General features: G+C 33.8%; 1 non-coding gene across 1 annotated transcript; it reads right to left on the bottom strand.

Moving 5' to 3' along the window:
• Positions 1-4944: 4944 nt before the first annotated feature.
• Positions 4945-5016, bottom strand: Trnad-guc. The gene has a single exon. It is a non-coding gene; the product is annotated as a tRNA-Asp (tRNA).
• Between the last annotated feature and the right edge of the window lie 3867 nt (positions 5017-8883).

Below are 8883 nucleotides of genomic sequence, written 5' to 3'. Positions count from 1 at the left end.
TTTTTTGGAGGGGAAACTGGGAATGGAGAAATTTACACGTAAATAAAGAAAATATCTAAAAAAAAAAAGGCATATTAGACAGACATGTACCAATGTCATTGAAAATTTGAGGTGGTCAGCTTCTATGATCTATGAGCTGCTGTTATTGGAAGTCATTCAGTATTAAATGTAAATCTAAAGAATTGTTATAGTTAAAGCTACATAAATCAATAATATAATATTTCATACTAATTTGTTTAAATGAAGAAACCATATGATCATCTAAATGCATGTAGTATAACTATCCCATTGAAGTCCTAAAGATTCTGGAACTGAAAAAAAAACATACTTCAAGAAAACAAAGGTTATAAATGAAAAATAAATCAATAAATTTCATTATATTAAAAGAAAGAAGTTAAAAATTGAATATTCTCAAAAATGTAGTATGAAGAAGGGTTTCCAGTGTCTCTCCTCTTAGTCAACACAATGCTCAGAGTTGTGCCTAGAACAATAAGGCAAGAGAGAGAGAGAGATTTGATATAAGGAGAAGTAAAATTGGAGAGCAAATTTATTTATTTATTTATTATAGACCAATGACAATTAGTTTATGAGTGTGTTGGAGAAATGTTAAGGTCACTTAATGAGTAGCCTGTGCTAATGAGTCTGCATGCAGCTCAGATGATAAACTAAGCCACCCTGATTTACTTGTCTACATATTTGTTTCTAACCATGAAAACCAGACTGATCTCTTACAGGATGCTGCATTCTTACAACTTATGCCTACCTCTTTAGAAAAGCTAGCCATATATATGACATATTTCTATGTTACACATCATTATTTCTATATTCTATATTATGATGTGTGTTAAAGTATTATTCCTATCTAAAGCACTTGACCAATTAATTACTCCACTTGAACACGGTGCTAGAAATTGGAAACAGCCTAGATATCTCTCAACTGAAGAATGGAGAAAGAAAATTTGGTAAATCTACACAATGAAATATTCAGATTTCTTTTTTGCATTAACATCAGATATTTTTTAAAAAGACATCATAAATTTTGCAGACAAATGGATGGGATTTGTGAATATTACCCTGAGTCACTACACACATATATTCAAGATTTTATCATACAGAACTATTGTAAGAGGATATTACAATATTTGAATATTTCAAAGGTAACCCAGACCCAAAAGTCATGTATAGTATGTACTCACTTATAAGTGAATATTAGCCATTAAATTCAGGATACACACATTATACTACTTCACAGACCCAAAGAAGATAAACAAGAGGAAAGGCCCAAGTGAGGGTGCTTGAATCTCACTTAGAAGGGGGAATAAAACAGTACTAGGAGGCATATGGAGAGAGAGAACTTGATGGGACAGGGGATGGGGAGGGGGATAGGGGTTTTTTGATCAAGAATAGGGAAAGACAAGAGAGAGGGCCAGAGGGCAAGGAGAAAGAATGGGAATCTATAGCTGCTGAGGATGAGGGCTAGGGATGTCTTTAGAATGTACCAGAGACCTGACATGGGAAAGGCTCCTAGGAGTCTATGGTGGTGATTTTTAGCTGAGACTCATAGTAGCGGAGCTACAGAACCTGAAGAGGTCACTTTCTGTAGCCTGGCTGTTATTTCAGTGGAGCAATATGGACAGCAATCCACCCATAAACATTTCTGCAACCTTGTCCCCATCATTTTAAATGGAGAAAACCCCAAAACGATTTGGCTAAAACAAAGAACAAAATAGAGTTGCCTGCTACCTTCAATTCATTTTGATATATCTAGTGCTTGAAGCCCTAGCTAGAGCAATAAGAAATATAAAGAAATTAAATATATAAAATTAGAAAAAGAAAAAACTCAGAGTATAGTTAAAGATAAAATATAATATTGTATTGAAAATTTTATTGTAATTTTAAGTAAAATGGTTTATAATTACTGTAAACAGCACCATGAGGAAACCCTAAGTCTGTCTCTAGATTTCAAAGAAATGTATTAATTAGGTTTACTTTCCCTGGGCTTTACTCTGATATACATAACAAAAAATACCACTAGGATACTCTGAGGAATGATTAACAGTTAAAGCAAATTGGAGATTATAAAAGATTCATAACATTGAATGTCCTATCACTATTCTAGCAATAAGTATAATGAAGAAGCGCATGGACACCCTGTCTTTCACAGTTGCCTAAGGAAAAGCATCTAGAAATATCCTAACAAAGGGTATGAAATAGCTCTACAATGAAATTTTCCTTCTGTAAAGAAAGAGACTGAAGAATCTGCTAGATGGTGAAATGATTCCCGTGCCCACTGATTTGTAGAAGATTATGAAAATAGCCATTTTACTGAAAGCAATTACAGACTCAGTGGAATTGAATTTTTCAGTGTTTATTTTTTTAATTTTCATCCATGTAACAGTGTATCTTAATCAAAGAATTCATACTCTGGCCAGATTCCCCAAGGATGCATCCTGACACCTCTCCCTCTCAATTTCATGTTCTTTTTCTTTCTCTAACCCTTAACTCTATATGCAAAAACTTATTTGATTTATCTGAAAACATAGATCACTGAAGGCTTTCTGAAGCAGTCTATTCCTATTAAGTCTCAACATTATACTGAAACTGTGATAGGTATGTCAATAGTTTCAAAATGGTTAAAGCTAGTATTTTAATCTAAGGATTTCTGGTCCACATAGGCTGTTGCAAGTGAATTAGCACACATCTCAGTACTACTTATATTTACTGTGTGTTTCATTAAGCATGATTAGGATTCAAGGATCACAGAGTATTTAGGAGAGAGAAATTCAATAAATTCCAGAAATAGATATAACATATGACAACCCAGCAACAGGAAAGGAACACCAGATATGAGAAGAGAAAAATCAAAAGGCTCACAGATTGGACTTCATCTAAGTCTCAGACTTTTCACAGTCATTTCTGAGTCTTGATTCCAAGCATCTATTTGCTAATTTTCTCCTCTGAACTTAGAAACAATATCACAAGTTCTTTGAAAAGCCTAAGGTCAATTACAATGACTTATTTGAAATCAAGGTCAGTGACTCTGTTGATACTAGTGATGTTTGCAACCAAGTCGTTTGTATAGGCATGGTTTTCTGTATTCGTTGATGAACAATTTCTGTTTTTTGCTCTACATTATCCAGACATGAGCTCTTTGTTTTCCCCTAGGATCTGAAACTTCTCCTAACAGATGAATTCTGCTGCAAACAAGAACATAGCTGATTTTTAATGTCAATTCCTTGTCAGTTGTACAATATAATTCTTAAAAACTTTTTAAGAGTGGAGGATATGACACAGATCACAAAAGTTCTTAGCTTTTGATGTATGCCCTGTGCATCAAATATTTAATTTACTATTTGGCACATCAAAAATACTGCACATTTTCAACATTATATTCTCCCTTGTGTCCACTTTTATAAGTTCGTCTTTTAGACACTGAAGACAATTTTTTTTTCTAAAAGTATGCACTATAATAAATGTTATCCTTTATTCATGGCAAAGAGCAAGTGTTTCATTTCTTGGTTATATGGAATAAAATCTTGAAAGATGTATTACTAATAAAGTCCCTTTCAGATTGTCAAACTCAAGTCTACAATAACTAGTTTTACTTCCTTGGACAATGCTTTCAGTTAAAGTTGAATATAATTTCTACTCCTTTCCAATTATGATTTATAACTTAATTAAAACAAATATCCAATAATTTTGTCAGTGTTTTCTAATGATTTTATCATATAAAATATAAGACATCCATAACTGAATATTATTGGATATATCACAGCTATGAATGGTCACACTGATCCATATCCACAATACGTAGGACAGAGGAAGGAGGTTCACCACAAGTTTAATGTCAACCTGTTTTACATAGCTGGCACAAGATATTTAGGAATACATTGGTCAACCCTGTCTCTCAAACAAAATCAAGCAGCAAACCTACGTGAACTACAGGTCAACTGTCACAGCAAATACCTCTGGTTGTATTGCCTATGAGAAGAACACTAACATGTCTTGATAAGTACTAAGTCAAACAAGTGCTGTAATTTATTGTCACAAATTATCATAGACCCTTTCAGTATTTATGAAACACATAAGTTTCAGAGCTACTATTGAAGCATGGAGATCTGGGAGACCCTGACAGGAGCATGTGAGGAAAAGCCACAATTCCTCACTAGATCTATATAGGGGAAGAACAAAAGAAAGGAATGGTAATTTTACTAAGATAAATGTACAGAGATGCCTACCAAAGCTATATGAATGCATAATGTACTAGGATTTCCAGGGATTTCCAGATCATTGCTTATAATTTGACTGGTTACCTCAGAAACAATCCAGTAATATGATTCTCTTTATTCAGATGACACATAATTCAATTCAATGTTGTAATTGATTAAAATAACCCAAGAGTTTATGAGGTGGCTAAGTGGATGAATGTACTTACCAACAAGCCTGACATTCTGAGTTCAATCACTGGCACTTAGATTGTGAAAGCAGAAAAGCAATTCCAGCAAGCTCTCCTCTGACCATCATACATATTCTACATTGTGAATACTCACAAGCACACTCTAAATAAATAAATAAGTAAATAAATAAAGAAATGATAGATGGTAGATAGATGGATGATAGATGATAGAAGATAGGTAGATAGATAGATTGATAGATAGATAGATAGACAGACAGATAGACAAAGGATTTGAAGAATATAATTTATAACATTTTAATTTCCAAGCCAGTCTCTCCATCCTACTTTTGTTTTTTTTGTTTTTGTTTTTGTTTTTTTGTTTTGTTTTGTTTTTGTTTTTTGAGACAGGGTTTCTCTATGTAGCCTTGGCTGTCCTGGAGCTCACTTTGTAGACCAGGCTGGCCTCGAACTTAGAAATCCGCCTGCCTCTGCCTCCCAAGTGCTAGGATTAAAGGCGTGTGCTACCACCGCCCGGCTAGAAGGCATGTCTCCCCATCCGGGAATCGAACCCCGGTCTCCCGCGTGACAGGTGGGGATACTCACCACTATACTAACGAGGATGACTCCATCCTACTTTTATCACTGAAACTTGGGAATATTTGTATCATTTCCAACAAGCATCATGTATCCAGCTCCACATTTACATAAGTGCTTCATTACTGCTAATAAAGTTCTTTTGATTTTCTTGTGATTTTTAGTCAAGTATGGCTTATAAAAGATGGACTGGACAGAATAAATGATGCCTTCTATTCTTTTGCTATAAAACAAATACCATCTAAAGCAGCATGTTTATTTTGTGTGTGTGTGTGTGTGTGTGTGTGTGTGTGTGTGTGTGTGTGTGTATGTGTGTGTGTTTCTGTGAATAAGCAATCCAGGTATCATGTACCTGAATCTTATGCTTTGAACTTCACAAGACTATACTTACCTACATGAGCATTATTGAATTAGGCAATTTCTCAGTTAGAAGCTTGGCTATTTCCCTTAGTACTATGATGCCAGTCCTTCTATCTGTAGTATTTGTAGGACACATGACATTCATTCTAGAGAAAAGAGATTTCCAGAAAGTAATATGTATTCAAAGTTTACTACTCATGAGGGTGTAACATGAAAAATCAATGAATGTCAGCATCTCTTCACCTGTTCACTCCCCTTTGCCTTCTCTAGAAGGTTCAGTTGAACCAGACCTACAAGGCATTCCTTCATAAAGGGTTCTTTTCTGTTTCAAATAAGGATGTACAGAGATATTGTATAGTGAGCTACTTCTTTTCTCTGATTCACCAAACTTTCTTTCCTTCTCAAAAGCAAATTTCCTGTCTCTGATGATGAAGAAAAGAGACCATCTTCTTAATAGTATGGGGAAACTGATGCTTGGGTCTGGAAGATTAGGCGTTAATACTGTTAATAATGACAAATGATTCTAGAAAACAGTTTTCTAAAACAACTCTTTGACCTCACACATTCTTAACTCAAAACTCACTATTTATGACTTTTGTGTGTTTTTTGACCGGTTGGATTTTTGCAGAGACAAGAGTCTAATTTAGGGCATTTTGTATTCTACTATTGTGTTAAACTCTTATCTCATTCTTTAAATATTTATAATATTCACCATTGCACAGGATGAGCTGTCTCTTCAAGTCAAGTCGTTAACTGATAATCTTTAACGTTTTCTTGCTAAGAAACAGACAAAAGGGAAAAAATAAATCCAAGAGCTATAGTCAATCAAAAGAAAAATATCAGAAAGTCTAAAAAGACATAAACACTGATATTTTCACTGATATCACCTAACATGGATATGACTTTCAGTAAGTGTTCAATTCCTAGCATTTCAATAAAAAAGTGACTACATTTAAGGGATAACTTTATTTACAGGAAATGTTTGATTTAGTGATAATACTAGCATATTGATAATATACTATAGATTAAATTGACATGATTTGGGAAATCCTGAAGTAACATGGAATGTAGTTTGGAATATTGTACTTATATGGTATATATTACAGTGTTTACAAAGTAAAGTTTCAATATTAAGAAAAGAACTTGGCAGCAAGATTCTTTAAAGGGCAACCTAATTTCTTGAAACAATATTGAAGAGATCACAATGATTATATATATGAAAGGACACATGTACATAAATATGCACAGATAATGTGTCAAACTGGGGAAATTGGTCCCACCTTTTGAAACATTTCTCTAGATCCTGATGCTTGGAATTCACCATGAATGTGAATCTTAAGTTAAGGTTTCAAGAGATATCTAATAGCTTTTAATCAATGCAATTTTAATCCTCACCATGAATCATAACATTAGCCACATGAAATCTCAAAATTACATGGTTAGGCATGGCTTATCATTTTTTATGGAAATGGAGATCAAATTAAGCTCCAGGAAGAAAGGACCATTTTATCCTATTTTATATTGAGACCAGCAGCAGTCCGTAAGTTAAGGAATCATTGAACATAAAGGTGGATAGATTGGGAGCCAGGGAGGACCTTGGAGGAGCTGAAGGAGGGCAAATATATTCAAAATATGTTGTATAAAGGAATTTAAAAGAAGTAAAATATCAGCAATATAGAATCTTCAATTATATGTCCTCCCCACCACTATGTCTATAAAACAATTTGTTACAGCTTTATTCCTAAAAGCTAGGATATTTTATCATTTGAATATGATACATGTTTACTCTTTTGTCTGTTCCCTCACCCAACTATCTGTCTAAATATAATAATTCCATGTTCCATGTTTTGGGGGTATAATCAGAGAGCTCTTATTTTATTAATATTCACTATTACTAAGACACTAACTGTCCTTTTACTTTTTTATTTTTATTTTTCTTAGAGATGGAATAGATTGCTTCTGTGACTATTCTGTTTCATTGCTGTTGCAAGCAGTCATGATTTTATTTGTCCACTAAAGTTTCATGACTGAGAAGTCTGACATAGTATTTACAAAGGTCAAACCCAGGTATCAAGAGGTTGAGTTCTTTTAGGAGGCTCTTGATGTGAATTCTTTCTGAGATTTTTTTAAGCAAATGAGCAACTCAATTTTGGGAGTCTGAGCACTCATTGGGTACTAAACCTAACTCTTACCTGCCTTCCACATCTGGTGCCCTAATTCACACTTTGCTAAGGTTCAAAGAATTCATGTCATTACTTTCTTGTCAGCCAGGTGATCCAAAGCAATGTAGTTCAAAGTCAGCTGACAAGTAATCTAATTTTTTATGCTAAGTGTCTTTATACAATTCCAAGATGATCAGTGCTTGACTGAATGATAATGATCCAGGTAGGATTTTATTTTTTGGTAGGGAGGGTGGTTAGGAGAGTCTTTACAATTTTTCTTTCTTCATTTTGTAAAAGTAATCCATAATCATCAGTTAATTTGCCAAGAACAAGCTTCCAGACATCTTTCATATATTACAGTAAGGGATAAAGATATCATAAGGCTCAGTCTTAAACAGTAAAAACTCCAGATTGAATGGCACATGTAAACAGCATTTACAATAAACTGGTGAATTAACACCTATATAAAACCAAATACTTGAATGATTGAGTAAAGTAAAATTTTAAATGTGAATTTTAAAACATTTGGAATTTTCTTGACTTTCACACTATGAGACTGTAAGAAAAGAAAGGTCAGAGTCTATAAGTCAGATGTGCATGAGATTGTGAACACAAAAGTATGTGTAAGAGAGTTTTGGCAATTATGCACATTATAGACCAGATAAAAGACCTAAAGGTGGAAATCTAAAATCAAAATGAAAAGCTATGCAAATATTGCATCAATTTAAACACTACAAGGTCAATGGCCCAAGTGAAAGTGCTTCATTATTTTATCTGTGAATGCTATAAATACCACTGGAATTAAAAAGGAATCTAATTCATCCTTTCATGAGAGATTTTAATATGGGCTCAATTTGGCTTCTCTATCTCCACACTTGCCCTTTCCCTTGTTAATATTTACTGTGCATATTTATTACTTTCATGTTTTAATCCTTGTTCTAGTTATTTATCTGCATATTTATGTTAATAGTATCAAATTTAGAGAGATAATTCAGTTATTTGCACACCTCTATTCTCTTATATTCTGATACCAACATTTATTAATATACCAAATGGAATTGATTTAACTCACTATGCCTGAAGCATGTAGAAGATTGTTATCAAGTGAATTTTCACTTATATTTCATGATCATGGGAAGATAAATAGCATGAAACAGAAAATGGGGTGAAAGTTAAGACACATATTTGATGCATGTCTATGTGTCCACAAGTGAGCTGGCTCTACAATGAAAGAGTTTTGTAGGCTCCATGTGGGATGGATCCCCAGGTAGGGCAGTCTCTTGATCCCTTTCCTTCAGTCTCTGCTCCACTCTTTTCACCTGTATATTCTTTAGACAGGAGCAACTCTGTGTTAAAATTTTGAGAAGCATG

Source organism: Mastomys coucha, unplaced genomic scaffold, assembly GCF_008632895.1.
Source record: "Mastomys coucha isolate ucsf_1 unplaced genomic scaffold, UCSF_Mcou_1 pScaffold8, whole genome shotgun sequence".
Lineage (NCBI taxonomy): Eukaryota > Metazoa > Chordata > Mammalia > Rodentia > Muridae > Mastomys > Mastomys coucha.
This window is presented reverse-complemented; position numbering and strand designations above follow the sequence as displayed.